Consider the following 17,347-nt stretch of genomic DNA (forward strand, 5'->3'; position numbering starts at 1 on the left):
CAGTGGAATGCTTGCTTGCTGACTGTGTGATCTGGGGCAGACAGCCATTTAACCTTGTTAATTCTCCAATTTCACATCTATAAACGGGGTGGGGGGGCAGTAGCTTCCTTGTAGAAACTGTTGAGAGGATTGATGAAGATTTAGTACAGTGGAGTGCCTAGAACATTCCTTGTTGGAGAGGTGATATGTGTATGTGTGTGTGTGTGCATCTCAGTCACTTCAGTTGTGTCTGACTCTTCGCAACGCTATGGACTGTAGCCTGCCAGGCTCCTCTGTCCATGGGATTCTCTAGGCAAGAATACTAGAGTGGGTTGCTATGCCTTCCTCCAGGGGATCTTCCAGACTCAGGGATCGAACCCGCATCTCTTGAGTCTCCTGCATTGGCGGGCGGGTTCTTTACCACCAGCAACACCTGAGAAGCCCTGCTGCTGCTGCTGCTGCTAAGTCGCTTCAGTCGTGTCCGACTCTGTGCGACCCCATAGACGGCAGCCCACCAGGCTCCCCCGTCCCTGGGATTCTCCAGGCAAGAACACTGGGGTGGGTTGCCATTTCCTTCTCCAGTGCATGAAAGTGAGAAGCCCTAGAGAGCTGATATTTTAAACTTAAAAGAAAAGTTTCAATTCCTTTAGGAATTTAAATTTAAATTTAAATTCCTCTTCTAATTCCTTTAGGGATTTTTATATCTTGGTGAGACCAAAGTTTACAACTCCTTCTCTTTAGCTGTCTCTAACACTGGAACTCTGGTAGTAATTTTATAAGTGTGGAAGTTATCTTTCAAAGTATTCTTTTTACATACTAGAGAAAGCCTGTGTAAGCCAGGTTTATTTATTTTTTTTTAATTTTTATCAGAGTATAGCGGCTTCACAATGCTGTGTTAGTTTTTATTGTACAGCAAAGAGAATCACTGACATGTATACATATATCTCCTCTTTTGGGGATTTCCTTTCCATCTAGGTCACCATAGAGCATTGAGTAGGGTTCCTTGTGCTATACAGTAGGTTCTCATTAATTATCTATTTCATACATAATATCAAGTCAGAGAAGGCAATGGCACCCCACTCCAGTACTCTTGCCTGGAAAATCCGTCCATGGGGTTGCTAAGAGTCGGACATGACTGAGCGACTTCACTTTCACTTTTCACTTTCATGCATTGGTTAAGGAAATGGCAACTCACTCCAGTATTCTTGCCTGGAGAATCCCAGAGACAGAGGAGCCTGGTAGGCTGCCATCTATGGGGTCGCACAGAGTCAGACACGACTGAAGCGACTTAGCAGCAGCAGTATCAAGTCAGGTTTCTAGAACTGAAGATTTAGTGCATGGTCCATCTGAGCTGAAGGATGGGGGAAAAGAGGTGGACAGCATTGGTTTTGAACATCACAGAGGAACTCCAAAAAATATTCTGAAATGCATAAGTGAGATTTTTTTTTTTTCCTTTTGTATCTCTATGATTGCAACTTCTTCCTAGACAGCTTATGGCACTTCTCTGCCTCTGGTAGAGTTAGTGGAGTTTCAGTAGGAATACAATGAAAAAGAGAGAGGCAATATTCAGCTTCTGACAGTTAAAATAGTATTTTAGAGTCAGTAGCAAGATGAAAGGCTTGAAAGCCAGTCTTTGTAAGGAACTAAAGGATATTTTAATTTCTTTTATCTGTTCCTTTGATGTATCATGGAGAACAGGCTGTGGACCGCATCATAGTGTTCTTCTATAGTGTAGAAATGGCCTCTTTTGCTTGTGATGATTAGACCTGGAGGCTTATTGTCTGAGGTAAAAGGATATGAGGGGCTCCCAGGTGGCTCAGTGGTAAAGAACTCTCCTGCCAATGCAGGAGACATGAGATGCAGGCTCCATCCCTGGGTTGGGAAGGTTCCCTGGAGGAGGGCATGGCAACTCACTCCAGTATTCTTGCCTGAAGAATCCCATGGACAGAGGAGCCTGGCAAACTACATGGGGTCCATGGGGTCACAAACAGTCAGACTAGACTGAAGCAACTTAGCACAAAAGGATATGATGTTCAGGAAATAGAAAGCCTGAAGTCTGCTGTTTTCAGCCTGAAGGATTATGGAAAGAGAACTGTGACAGAAGACAGAAGCAGGAAATAAGTTCTCCCCCCAGTCCTCACCCCAGGGGTGAACCTCAGGCTCCTTACCCCCACACAGAATACACGAGTGTCCCCAAAGAGCTACACGCTTCCTGAGGGGACCCAGAGGTGCTGGAGAGAAAGAACCATCAGAAGGCAGAACAGGGAGGAAGGGGCCGCACTGGGTACGCAAGGCCAGGCCACCAACTGCCCCTCAGACCAGGGAGCAACCGAGACTCGAGCAGAGACCAGTGGGAGTCCTGAAAGCCACACAGGTCGCCAGGCACTGTCTCCTCTGCTGTCACAAGGAGTCCTAGGCCCCACCAGCTGCTGTAGGAGACAGATGGGCTCCAGGCTAGACATTGACAACTGGCCTCCTATCCGCATTTCATGGGGCACAAAGAAGTGGGCTTCAGGCTGGATACTTACAGCTCTTAAGCATTTCATGAGACAAGAGATAGGTGGGCTCCAGTTAAGGCATTTACAGTCAGTCTCCTGTTTGCCCTCCGAAATGGAAGCAACAAAAGAAACAGGGTAAATAGCAAATGTTTGTCTTTTATAAACACCGTAAGGTAATAGCCACAGCAATAGTCAAGGTAATAGTCGTGGCAAGGACAAAGAGAGGCAAAACCCTGTTTTAATAAATGATGAAGGGATCTCCGTGTCCCCTTCTTTTGGGACAAGGGAGACACTACAAATGCACCCAAAGGCTCTTTGTGGGTCAAAAGTCAAGAGATAATGCCAGGCCGTAATGAGTCTTGCTCCTCCCAGAAGCCTTCACTTGGAGATCCATCTTGGCTGAGGGCAGCATGCACACCCAGGGGAGTGTCCCAGGGTAGGTCAGGTGTAGAAAAATAAACCGGCTAATTGGCCTGAAGGAAGACAAAGACCCAGAAGAACTGCCTGATATAAATGACTTAACCGCCCGCCTCTTTACTTCACTCCTCCTCACCAGAGGGGATGCCCACACCGTTCCTCTCTGGTGTGCATCTCCATCTTGTTTCTGTCTTAACTAATCAAACCGTTTCTCTGTGTGCTCTCCAACTTGTTGTTGTGCTGTGTCTCTAATAATAAACTTTGTACCTGCCTCCGTGATAAATACATTTTCCAGTGGGGGCAAAGATCCAGGAAAAAATAGCTTCTAGCCTGTAGCCCTTGCTGGTCTGGTGGCTAGGATTCCTGGTTCTCATCCAGGCTACCCAGGTTCAATTCCTGGGCAAGGAATTAAGATCTCACTTCACGAAACCACTCACTGTTGCTTCGCCAAGATCACAGCTACGCTCACCCTAAACCTTCTCAGAAAGGAGCTGGGTTGGGGGTGGAAACTGAAAAGACTGATTGATCCAAGCAGAGGCTAAGCTACGGAGACACGGGTTTGATCACTGGGTCGGGAACGTACCTGGAGGAGAAAATGGTAACCCACTGCAGTATTCTTGCCTGAGAAATCCCGTGGGCAGAGGAGCCTGGTAGGCTACAATCTATAGGGTCACAAAGAGCCAGACATGACTGAACGACTGACACACACACACACACAGCCCTACAGAACCTCATATCATCTGCTTCTGGGCTCTTCTCTCCTCAAGAACACAGAAGGACAGTGTCATCAGCCTCTGAAGCCCTACTGTGTTATACAGGCTGGGGCACATAGTAGGTACTCAGCAGACAGTTGCTGAACACTGAATGGGAGAGAACCTGTGGGGGTGGGGGAGCTGGGTGGAGTAAGGGGCAGCTGTGCGTGGGGGGGGCTGGACCGGAGGAGTGACAGCGAGGAGGGCACCAAATAGCAACTGCAGAGAACAAAGCAGGGTGTGAACACACAGGAGGCATTCCTTGGTGAATTCCCAGAAATAACTGGAACGCACTTTGAGCGCGGCCACTGATCTACTAGGCAACTGGGTCACAGAGACATAGGTAACAGCCCAGTCAACTTGGTCTCGTACACGACACGTGTCGGTGATCTCACTTGCCCTGGCTGACCTTGTTTTAACCTCCCACCTGCCCTGTTTTAACCTCCCGGGCATCCCCTGGGTTTTTCCCTGTGGGTGTGTCTGTTCCAGCTAATTGTTGATGAGTCAGGCTGAGGTTTTGTGTTTTATTGGTAGGGATATCCTGATTATAAATATTACATGTCTTTAACTTTGAAAGTGTATTTGTACTGGTCAATCAGCATGTCCCTCTTTGGGATCAGAAAATATGATTACTGTGGCCACCTCCTCATTAGCCTGGGAGACCTCTTCAGGGCCCGGGCTGTAGCTCTTTATTCTTATGGGTCTCCTCCCAGGACCCAGTTCTGAGAGCTGCATAACGTGGCTGTTAAACAATGGTGGAGACACACCTCTTGACTGATGGCAGCCAAGGCCCATGCCCCTTCCTCCTCTGAGCACTTGAGCAGACGCATTTCCATGGGCATCTTCCTCTCCTGAGCTGCTCAACCCAGTCCTCTGGCCCTTCTGTTGCCCACGGTGGCTTCAGGCCACTCTTATTCGGCACTTACTCTAGGATTCTGACCCTACCCCGTCCCTGCCACCCTCCACCCCACACTCATGGCGGCCCTGGCCTGCTGTTCTCAGGCCCTGTCCTGAGCAACCAGCGGTCCTGCAGCTTGGAATAGAACCCTCCCCCAACACACACACACACACACACTCCTCCCTGCTGGCTTAAACTCAGAAGTGTTCCGTTCTCTAGAATGGGAGGCACTGTTTTCGACTGAGTCACCACCTTATACAGACCTCTGTGAATTGCGGAGAAAAAAATCAAGCTGACTGGGGAATTTATAAAATGATCTCTGTCCTTGAAGAACTGAAGGTCTAGCAGGAGTGGCAGAACAATCACAGAGCGACAGACTTACACACTGCAAGAGACACTTAGGAGGACCTTGTCTCACGTCTTCATTTCTCAGATGAGGGATTAAGGGACAGAGATGTTAAGGAATTTTCCCAGAGTTAACCTGCTATTTAACAGCAGATCTGGGACTCCTATAGTTACTTAACAGTACAGGCAAGAAGAGATAAAACACACACACATACACACAAATCATGTATAAATAAGCACCAATTTTAATAACCCTACCATTAGATTTAGGAATGTCCCCACCTACTTGGCCTGTTTTATTTTTTTATTTTTTTGTTTCCAGGATCCAGGAAGAATGCTCTGGCACTGTTACTGCTAGTGGGTTCAGTCCTTACTAATACCGTAACATCACTGGTGATTTTATAGTTAGTGTCTTCCCCCTCCTTCCCTCATTCATTTCCTACTATTAATTGAGTCATTTCTGTCTCCTCCACTAACTTGTAATTAATCTTTGGTAGCAGAATGAAAAAAAAAACAAAACTTTAACAAATGGCACCTAAATTCTTCTTGCAGAGAAGACACTTCTTCTTGTCTTTAGCAAGAAAAATATCTGGATATGCCACATGGAATGGAATGCAAGGTCTTAAGCCTAGGGAGTCAAGGCATAAAAAGATAAACTGCTGTGTAACAGAAACAGACAGGAATTTGGGGATGGAGAAAGAGCAGAGAGGGAGAATCAAAGAATGAGGTGGGGGGAGGGAGCAACCAGGGGTGGGGAGCTGAAGAAAATTGAAGAACAGTTTGGGGACTTTCCTGGTGGCCCTGTGGCTAAGACTTCATGCTCCTAATGAAAGGTGCCCAGATTCGATCTCTGATCAGGAAACTAGATCCCACATGCTGCAACTAAACATCCTACAGGAGACAACTAAGATCCAGCGTAGCCAAATAAATTAATACAATAACAAAATAAAATACATTTAAAAAAGAAAAGCTTACATTGTTATACTATAAAACTCTTTCTCCTCTGTCTTCATCAAAACTCTCAGAAAAGTTTGCTATACACAATTGGAGTATGTGTGTGTGTGCTTCTAGCTAATAAATATGGCAAAGGTGATGGAACAGCCACTCCCTTGATTAGGTTATGTTATCTAAGCCTCTGACTTAGCACATTAGAGACAGATGGTTTTGCTGACTTTGAAGAAGTCAACTTCCTTGTTGTGAAACAGCCTAATGGCAAGGGAATGCTAGGGGCCTCTAGTAGCCAAGAGCTACCCTCAGCTAATAGTTGGCAAGAAAATAGGAACCTCAGTCCCACAGCTGCAAGTAACCAAATTATTCCAATGACTATATGAGCTTGGGAGAGGACTTTGAGCTTCAGAAGGGAACGCAGACCAGCCAACATCTTAATTGAAGTCTGATGAAACCTTGAGCAGAAAACCCAGCTAAGCTGTACCTGACCCACAGAAACTAAAAAAATTAATGTATGTTATTTTAAGCTGCTAAATTTGTGGCAGTTTGTTACGCAGCATAGAAAACTAATACAGGTGTGTGTGTGTGTGTGTTTATATACTGAGACCAAGGACTGAGTTCCTGGTCCGGATCACCACTGTGGGTAGGACGCGGCACATATAGAACAGTGAAATGATCTCTGAACTGATTAAATCAGCTGAAGCAGAAGTTCTGAGTCAGCGATGGTCCTGAGAACGTAGCCGTCAGAAATGTGGAGAAATATCGGTATCTTAGCCTCCCCCACAGGCAAACACTGAGTCAAGAAGTTAAATTTCAAGGGCCTTCCTTGGTGGTCCAGTGGCTAAGACTCTGCATGCCCAATGCAGGAGACCCAGGTTTGATCCCTGGTCAGGGAACTAGATTCCACATGCCACAACTAAGACCCAGTATAGGGAAGTTAATTTTTTTTAAGTTAAATATGGATATTTTATTTGAAAATTGATCCCAGAAAACCAGGTAGGATATCGGGGGAATGAGACAGGCAAAGTGAAGGAAGCCAGGGAAGCCTGCACATCAAGCAGATTACTACTGCGGGCAGCTAGAGCTTAATCCTGTGGGAAATAATGAAGAACAAGCCCCAGAGTTATCACACCCAAGGAGCATTTATCCACTGTAATGTTTATCCACCACCTGCCATCAGATCTGGGCTGAGGGCTGCTTCTGATGGGTAAGGAGAAATTAATTCCCCAGACTTCTGGGTGACCCTCTCAGAGAGGCATACCATCCAAGCCTTCTCCCCTTCTCTAACTGCTCTCAATGTATGTGTGTAAGCTATTCTTCCTGTCAGGCACTTTATATCTATTTGTTCATTTAATCCTCCCAGTATCTTCTTCTCAGTAGATATCATCACCCTATTTTACAGACAAGAAAGACTAAAACTTCAAGAAGTCAGGTCATATAGTGGCAGTTGTTACTAAGTGGCAGTTGTTTTGTTTAGTTGCTAAGTCCCTTTTGCAACCCCATGGACTATAGCGTGCCTCCCCCCAGCCCCTTGACCAGGCTCCTCTGTCCATGGGATTTCCCAGGCAAGAATACTGGAGTGGGTTGCCAGTTCCTTAGGGCAGGACAACTTGAGAAAGTAGCATTGCCATTTATACACTGTCATGTGTAAAATAGAGAGCTAGTGGGAAGCTGCTGTATAACATGGGGGACCTAGCCTGGCACCCTGTGATGACCTAGAAGGGTGGAATGGTGGTGGGAGGCTCAAGAGCAAGGAGCTATGTATATAATTATGACTGATACATATTGATGCATGGCAGAGACCATAGCATTGTAAAGCAATAATCATCCAATTAAAAAAAAAAAAGAACTTGGATTAGAAACGCAAGTTGGTCACCAACAAAGTTCAGGCTTCTGACCACCTCTCTGAGTCATCAGTCGGAAGTCCACCTCCTGGTCTAACCTTTGCTCCCAGGACGTAAGGTGGACCTCTCTGCCCACTCCTGGTGCTCTCTCTTCTGGCTGAAGCTATTTTTGATTCTTGCTTCCATAAACCTCTATGTGAATGGTGCCAGGGTTGTCCCTACCATCAGTTCAATTTGCCAGAGTGGAGGGAGTAGGAGGACCGGAGAGTCTGTGGAGCTGAGGCACGTTGCCTGGGAAATGAAGAATTTGTGTGAGGCTTTGTGTGGGGAGGAGGCAGCGCCCCGCTGCTCCAGCAACCACGGAACAAGAGACAGATTAGCTGGCCAGCTCTCTCTGGAACAAAACAAGCTTTCTATGGGCCTGGACAGTGAGGAACGGCCCTCCCCAAGGACTTTTTTTTTCTTCTCCTATTTCTTTTTAAAGCTCTCCAACTCTGGCTTGCTTCTGAGAAACATCAAAAAGAAATGGAGATAGGGCGGGTGGGTGTCAAAAACTCCCTTGCCCTTCCTGGGGCCTGCATACTGCAGGTTGGTTTTGCTGCCTGCAGATGTCTGTAACTATGAGGATTAACCCGGAAGAAAAGCATCCTATTAAAAAAAAAAAAAAAGAAAAGCATCCTATAGGGATGTGTGTGTGTGTTAGTCGCTCAGTCGTGCTTGACTCTTTGTGACTCCATGGACTATAGCCCGCCAGTTTTCTCTGTGCACAGGATTCTCCAGGCAAGAATACTGGGGTAGGGGTTGCCATTTCCTTCTCCAGGGGATCTTCCCGACCCAGAGATTGAACCCAGTTCTCCTGCATTGTGGGTAGATTCTTTACTGTCTGTGCCCCCAGGGGAGCCCTCTGCAGAGATGGGGTGTCTCAAAAAGACATGGGACTTATTAGGAGAAATGTGTGATTCTGGGAGAGCATGGGGTCCTGGGGTAGATTTCCATAAGGCTGGGAGGAGGAGCTCCCAGTTCCAAACTGGAATACTGAAAAGCATCCAAGTGTTTTATGCTGAGAGTCAATATTTGATTTCTGAATAGAATTCCTGCCCCCTCAGAAGCTGAGAGGAACTCAGGCTTGTGTCCACAGCTGATGAACGTGCCCTATTCAGCAACTCTCCAGAGGAACAAAGAGGAGCAATTCACTGGCATTACAGCATGGAGAGATCCAGCTTTCACTGGTCTATTTGAGATGTGGCAAGGACGTTCTAGAAAACATCCCTGGATTTCTGTTTATGTAAAGCTTCAGGAAGATCCCCTGGAGAAGGAAACAGCAATCCACTCCAGCATTTTTGCTTGAGAAATCCCATGGACAGAAGAGCCTGGTGGGCTGCAGTCCATGGGGTCATAAGAGTCAGATATGACTGAGCGGACTAAGCAACAACAACAAAGTTTCAGCGCTCAAACAAAAGGAGGTTGAAAAATCATGGGGAAGCCACAGATTACCCTCAATTCGTCAAAGGCTTCCTTGTTTCTCTCCTAGATGCTCAAATGGTGTCCTCCCACCAATGGTATCCAGGAAAGTGTTTGCTCCCATCCTCCCTTCCCTGCCCTCCTCCCAGAGAGGGAGGCTCATTAATGGAAGTCAACTGCCTACTGTGTGAAAGGCACTCCGTGTTCCAGACTTTAGTAAGAGGAGTGGGATGTGGGGAAGGGGACCGGTTCGAAAGTAACAGAAAACACAATCCTTGCGGAGGTATTTAACCCTACCTGGGAAAGTGGCATCTATTAATAAATCTACAATGCCATTGATAATACAGCTCTGCTGCCCTTACAGTTTGTCTTTTTTTTTTTTTTTTTTAAGGTTATTTTTATTTACAAGTTTGGAAAAAGGTACACTTTTTACATGGGTACTTGTGCAAAATTAGAACAGTGATAAAGGCACACAAATTGACAATGGGACAAAGGGACATTTGCAAGCCTTCTCCCGCACTGCTACTTAAAGGTACTTTTTATCTAAAAGTATAAATACCCACAGGAAGATCGCAGTGACTTTAAGGTTCTTTACTACGGAAAGGGACGAAGAAACTGAAGCATGCAGCATAAACTGAGGATTTGAGGGGAAAATAGTTTACCATTGGTATGTTCCTTTCCTTGGGCTAATTAAAACTTAAAAAAAAAACAAAACAAAAAAACACCCCAAACAAAGGGGGATTACACATTTGTTTATCTAGAATAGCACTGCTTCTTTAAAAAGATTAAAGGATCCCCAACTTTTCCTAGCTTAAAAACTAATGATTGTTTCCATTCCTCTGCCAAACTGTCTCTTAGAATATTGTCTTATTCTAACAACTCTGTGTGGCAAGAATTTTTTTTCCCAAGGAGGGACAGGAAGCTCAGAGAAGTTAAGAAACTGGCTCAAAGTCACACAGGTTATGTCAACATAGAGTATACTTAGCCCATGCTTCTTGTTCTAGTGTTCACACCCTACACTCCTGAAAGAGATTGCTTTCAGTCAAGCCCAGAAGTAAAAAGTGGGTAGAAAAAAGGATGTCTCTGAGACAAGGTATGAGACAAGGAAGGATAAAGGCAACCAACAGTAACTTAAAAAAAAAAAAAAAAGATTTAGCAAGAGAATGATTGAGTCCCCCGTGGTGACTCTGAGGACACTTAAGACAATGAATTTATGATACATGGGATTCAATGTAGGGAGAGACAAGGTTTCTTTTCTTTATATATTTATTTATTTGACTGTGCCTGATCTTAGTTGTGGCACTCAAGATCCTCGATCTTTGTTGCAGTATGCAGAATTTTTTAGTTTAGTTGTAGGATCTAGTTCCCTGACCAGGGATAGAACCTAGGCCCCCTGCATTGGAAGCTTGGCGTCTTAAGCACTCGACAGCCAGGGAAGTTCCCTATAAAAGATTCTTGAAATTCCTCTTTTGAAATTGTTTTTAGACCCTTCAATATACTTTTAAAAGTATATTTTAAGATTGCAATTTTTGTATTTTGGTGTTAAGTCACTTCAGTCTTGTCCGACTCTTTGTAACTCTATGGACTGTAGGCTGCCAGGCTCCTCTGTCCATGGGATTTTCCAGGCCAGAATACTAGAGTGGATTGCCATGCCCTCTTCCAGGGGATCTTCCCGACCCAGGGATCAAACCTGCGGTCTCTTATGTCTCCTGCATTGGCAGGTGGGTTCTTAACCACTAGTATTTAGGAGTACATTTTCTGAAAAAGTCAAAATATGGTGAATAATATAGGCAACAATTTACTGACAGATAAAATCATTTTGACCCAAACTGGCTTTGTGTTAAGGTGAAGTCTCTCATCTTAGTGAAGCTTCTTTAACTACAAATAGCCATCCCAAGGAAGTTTCCATCAGAGGCGAAGCCACATAGGTCTAGAATTGCAGCGCTCATACACTGGAACCAATTTTTGTAGGTAGCTCTGAATCTTTCTGCTTATCCACTCCATTCTCTTACCTTTACCAATAGCCTCCCTCTATTTTGCTCACCTAGGGGCTATCTATGTTACAAACAACATAAAACCTAATGCAAACTGGCATTCATGATAAGGGACTTTATTGGCTCACATTCGCTCACAGTCTAGAGGTGGGGTAACCTTAATCCACAGGCTCAAAAGTGACAACAGCGAATAGGAAGGACTTTAAATTGTGGTTAGACGATCTTTTTGAAATGTTGCCAGTCTCTTTGATGAACAAGAAAAGAATAATGATGATGCTAGTGATAAAGAACATACATGTCTGCTGATTCAGGAGGCATAAGAGATGGGGGTTTGATCCCTGGGTTGGGAAGATCCCCCACTCTAGTATTCTAGCCTGGAGAATCCCATGGACAGAGGAGTGGCGGGGCTACAGTCCATAGGGTTGCAAAGAGTTGGACAAGACTGAAGCAACTTAGCACATACACACAAGGACTATCTATGGATTTTACACTGGGAGTAACATGGCCTGAAAGCTGTTCGTGCCTTGGTCCCTGAGGCCTAACAACACTCAGAGGGGGTTGTAGTTAGGTTCTCCAGGAAGCAGACTCTGAAACGAAGTTTCAAGTTCAGGATTTTATCAGGGACTGGATATTGACACCTGTTGAAGGGAGGAGGAGGAAATAGGAGGAGGCAGAGGGATCGATTGAACTGTGATTCAGGCTGGACAGCCTCAGCCAAGTCCATGGGGAGCTCTGAAGCTGAAATGATGGCTCATCGGAATTGCTCGAAGTTAGGCAGAAACACCCACACCTTATGTATCCAGAGAAAAACATGATCGAAAAGGATATATGCGTCCCAATATTCATTTCAGTAGTGTTTACAATAGCCAAGACATGGAAGCAATCTAGTGTCCATTGACAGAGGAATGGATAAAGAAGATGTGGTACATATATACACAATGGCATATTACTCAGCCACTAAAAAGAATGAGATTAATGCCATTTGCAGCAACATGGATGGACCTAGAGATTGTCATACTGAGTGAAGCAAGTCAGACAGAAGAGGAAAATATCATATGACATCACTTATATGTGGAATGGAAATAGAAATGATACAAATGAACTTACTTACAAACAAAAAGAGACTCACAGACTTAGGAAACAAATTTAGGGTTGCTGCGGGGAAGGGATAGTTAGGAAGTCTAGGATGGGCATGTCCACACTGCTATATTTAAAATGGACAACCAGTATGGACCTATTGTATAGCACAGGGAACTCCGCTCAATGTTATGTGGCAGCCTGGATGGGAGGGGAGTTCTGGGGAGGGTGTATACACGTATATGCATGGCTGAGTCCCTTTGCTGTTCACCCGAAACCATCACAACATTGGTAATCAGCTATACCTCAATCCAAAATAAAAAGTTTAAATAATAATAATAATAGACAAAAACCACCTTGTCTTTACATCCCCAGACCCATCGATCTTGGGATGAGTCTCCTCAGAGAGAGAGCAAGGCTGCTCTCTGAAGCTGATGTTCCTTAAGGAGCCGACAGCTCAAGGGGTTACAACGCTCTCAGAAGCTGGGCCATCAAGTCCTTCCTTGATTTGGGATCTGGGAAGCCCATCTCTATGTCCATGTGAGATGAGTATTTGGTAATATGGAGGACAATGAAGTTCTTGTGTTAATATTTTTTTTAATCACCTACGAAGAGAAAGGGGAAAATGCTTCTTCATCTTTGATAAATTTAGAGAATTTTTTGCAAAGATGAGTACAGCAGATGCTCTTGAGACAAGCGGGCTTAATCAGAACAATCTGTAATTGATGCCATTTAGAAGGAAACGCTGCTTGTAAAAAACTTGGTTGGCACAAACAAGCAGAAGGACCCTTGCCGATGATTTCAGTTAGAAAGGTTATTTTGAGATTGATACCAAGCAGGGCCTTGTGGGGCTCCTGAGCACAGAGCCTTTCTGTGTCTCCCATTTCCTTGATCCCAGGAAACAGCCTTCATTCAACCTTCATGACCTTCCCTGAGTTCCAATGGGCAAATTCAAACAGTTGTTAATTAGGGAAGGGAGGGGACGCAAGACCAAGTAGAAACAGTCAAAAGCAGCCTTGGGGCAAGGTCCTGTTTCCCCATCAAAGGATACACACAACAATATCTTTGAGGTACTTTGTAGATATGGAAACCCCTTCCAGGTGGGAGAAGTTATGGTATGCTCCCCTTACGCATGTTGACCCCAGACCAGTTGGACCTGAAGGCTGATGATGTTGACACCTACTTAGCTCCCCACCAACCCATCAGAAGAAAGTCAGGAGCTGACATTTACTATTAAACTTGTCACTGTCTTCCCCAAGTGGGGACACACGGTTTTGAGGGCATTAGCCCACTGTGGCCCCCTTTGTCTGGCAAAGCAATCAAGCTACTCTTTTCTGCTTCCCCCAAAACTCTGTCCAAGATTTAATTCAGCACCAGTGTACAGAGGAGTTGAGTTTTGGGCATCAAGAGGTAGGCAAAGAGGAGGAGGAACAGAGAAGACTTGGAGGAAACAGCCCAGAACATTGGATGCTAACCCTAGGAAATCCTGCTCAAGTGTGGGGACGAGAGTGGAAATGGGTGACTACACAGCAGTCGAGCATCCAGGTCCTTAGAGGGGGGAACAGGCCATTTTCCCACTTAAGGAAAGGTTCTCCTTGGGATAGACCCTTGGGACGAACAGGTGACCATATTTTCCAGTGTGTTACAGGTCGGGGGGAGGGTCAGTCAACCACAAACAGATTAGTGGCAACCAAGCAGCACATTTCATAGTTCTGTGTGGGGTGGACCCCTGCCAAGGACCCAGTGACTCGGGCTCTGTGTGCTGATGGCTAGGGATGCCCCAGCCACACACATCAGAGAGCATCCCCCCGAGGAGCAGTGATTGAAGCAGGGCTGAAACACTCTGGTGCCAGCAGCACCTGTTCTTTTAAGTTCTTGAAGAAGACAGGCATTTCCAAGCAAACAGTTCCCTTGCAGAGAAACTAACTCTGGCCACGAAAGATAAGCCTTGTGAAAACGTCAGCAAATGGGAGCTGGGTTCAAGATGAGATCTCTCTGGAAATATAAGAATATAGATTTATAAGAAGCCACTGGCACAGAAGCTAGTGGGAGGCACAAACCTGAGTGAGCAGGTTAGAGGAGCTACCTGATAACACATCTTCCTAGTGTTGGGGTGTGTGTGTGTGTGTGTGTAGAGGTGCACAAATCCATCTTCCTCTGGCCCTCTCCAGCAGTAGCTGTTTTCTGTTTCTCACCACCCTGGGTGGATGTGGGGTGTGTTTTCTTTTTTTTTTTTCTTTCTTTTTTTAAAATTAATTATAAAAAATTTACACTACTTTTTAAAATTGGAGGATAATTGCCCTACAATGTTGGGTTTCCTTCTTGTTACTTGATTACTCAGTGCTATCTAGAAACCATTTGTTTTTTAATTCTATTATTTATAAAAAGGGAGCTCCTTTTTCTCTGCTTCGCCCTTCGCTTTGACTCCGATGTTAGGCTATGCCATGCACTAATTTGCCAGCTACACTCATTCACCAACCTCCAGGTCTTTTCCTGGAATTCCCTGAAGACTGTTGCTCCTGGCTCTCACCAACACTATTCTGGTCATGGATCTTGGTGATTTCAATAGCCTCAGGAATAATCCATTCAGTGCTCTTACTCTCATTTCTCTGACCCCTTCTTCTGCAGCAATTTTGTTCTTCTACTTCAGCACTCTCTCCCTTAGTCATACTATAGACTTTGACAGTACCAATATTGTGGTTTCAAGCATCTTGAGATCACCACCTATTTTTAAAAATAGGTATTTATTTATTTATTTGGCTGCATCAGGTCTTTGTGGTGGCATGTGAGATCTTTAGTTGCAACCCACGAACTCTTAGTTATGGCATGTGGGACCTAGTTCCCTGACCAGGGATGGAACCTGGGCCCCCTACACTGGGAGCTGGGAATCTTAGCCATTGGACCACCAGGGAAGTCCCTCAACCACCTCTTATTTTTTCGGTGCATCTCGTTTTAACAAACCTTAGACCCACCACTGGACCCTACAAGGTCTTGATCCTGACAACTTTACCAGGTCCCTTATCTACTTAGTAGCTTCCCTGGTGGCTCATATGGTAAAGAATTTGCATGCAATGCAAGAGACCCGAGTTCGAACCCTGGATTGGGAAATTCCCCTGGAGAAGGGAATGGCAATCCACTCCAGTATTCTTGCCTGGAGATTTCTATGGACAGAGGAGCCTGACGGGCTACAGCCAATGGGATCGCAAAGAGTCGGACATGAGTGAGCGACTAAGCACACAAAACAAATATGGGAAAGGGTGACAAGTAGGTAAGATGATTTTTAATCACGCAGTCATGTCTGACTCTTTGCAATCCCATGGACTGTAGCCTTCTAGGCTCTGCTGTCCATCGGGATTCTCAGGCAAGAATACTGGAGCAGTTTGCCCTGCCCTCCTTCAGGGGAGCTTCCCTACCCAGGGATTGAACTCAGGTCTCCCACATTGCAAGCGGATTCTTTGCCATCTGAGCCACCAGGGAAGTTTCAATTCCATGGTCAGTCATTTAATTACTCCTTTGCACTCATCTTTAACTCTCTTGCACCTTTCTTGCTTGTGAGTAATAGTTTAGTAAAACCTCAACCCTGGTTAAAATTAAAACCCCCACCTATGATTATGCCTGTAACCACGCAACTGAAGGAAAAGCCTCAAACATGCTGACTAGTCTCACTTTAAATTCATAATCATGAACCTCACATGGGTCCTTAACACCATCTGGCAACTGTACATGTTTCTAGTTCATACTTCTACTCTTCTGGACAACTATTTTATACCTTTTCAAATGTCCAGCATCTTTTTCTATTTTATTCATTGATGAACTTGCTTTCTATTTGTAATAGTTATTACAAATAGTTTGTAACCAGTTACCTCAGTATCTAGCATCTTGAAACAACATATATTATCTCACAAAGTTTCTGGCTGGATACTCTAGCTCAGGGTCTCTTATGAGATTGCAGTCAAGTTGCTGGTCAAGACCACAGTCTCTGAAGACTTGACTGGGGCTGGAGGATCCACTTCTGAGATCACTCACCAGGCTGTTGGCAAGAGCCTTCAGTTCACTGCCACGGGGTTCTTTTTATATGACTTCTCATGACATAAATGGCTTCCCCCAGAGCAAACGTTGGGAACGAGTGAGAATCACAGCAAGAGTAAGAGATGGAGAGAATGAGAGTACATGGTGGAGAGAAACACAGCATTTTTTTATAACCTAATTTCTAGTGACATGTCATATACTGTTGGTCACACAGAACAATTCGACACAGTGCGTACAGTGTGAAAGGGGGCTACACACGGTGTGAATACCAGGAGGTGGGGCTTATAAGAGTCAGCTAACAAAAATACTACTTTACAGAGGAAACAGAAAAGAACTTCCACAAGCTCCCGCTGCCACATTAGCCAATTACCAGTATATATTCTATTTCACTGCTAGTGTTACAATGAACTCTCTCTCCTGCTATCTAAGGCCAATCCCTCCAACTGTTCACTAGATCCACTCCCTCTTGTTCATTACATCCTGTTCCCTCTTACCCACTTAAGGACACAGATACAAAAATCCCCCCATCTCTCTCCTGCATTGTCAGTTTTCTTTTGTTTACTGCATAGTTTGCATCAACAGTACACATGGACTGCAATATTAAAGAAAAGAATCCTATGATCCTATCTTTCAGATACACATTTTCTCTGTGTCACTTTACAATTCAACTCATTGTAAGAGTTGTCTAAAATGGCTGTCTCCACTTTTTCCTCCCTCTCTAGGTCTACCCAACGGAGCCTTTTGATCTCAAGCTACCCCCAAAACACTGCTCTCAAAAAAGTTATCTATGACCTCCATGTTGTTCAATCCAACAGGTAAATTTCAGTCATCCTCTTATTTGACCTATCAGAATTTAACACAGGTCAAATTCCTCTTTAATAAAACATTTTCTTCAAGGTATTACACACCCCTGGTTTTCTTCCTAGGCTTACTGGCTGATCCTTCCAATCTCTTTGCATTCCCCTCTTCTTCCCAGCCTGTTTAATGTGAGGAAGCCCCAGGGCTCAGGTTCTCAGCCAGGCAGGTAGGCACTCACTCTGGAGCGATTGTACCTGCTGTTCACTTTGCCTGGAACTTTTAGAAAGCTCTCCAGTGAAAATCGGCT

The 17,347-nt window shown here is 44.9% G+C and overlaps 1 protein-coding gene across 4 annotated transcripts in view; it reads right to left on the reverse strand.

The window, feature by feature from the left end:
• Positions 1 to 17,347, reverse strand: part of HEPACAM (hepatic and glial cell adhesion molecule) — a 38,139-nt gene that overhangs the window by 18,221 nt on the left and 2,571 nt on the right. The window lies entirely within an intron of this gene.

Source organism: Bubalus bubalis, chromosome 5 (assembly GCF_019923935.1).
Source record: "Bubalus bubalis isolate 160015118507 breed Murrah chromosome 5, NDDB_SH_1, whole genome shotgun sequence".
Classification (NCBI taxonomy): domain Eukaryota; kingdom Metazoa; phylum Chordata; class Mammalia; order Artiodactyla; family Bovidae; genus Bubalus; species Bubalus bubalis.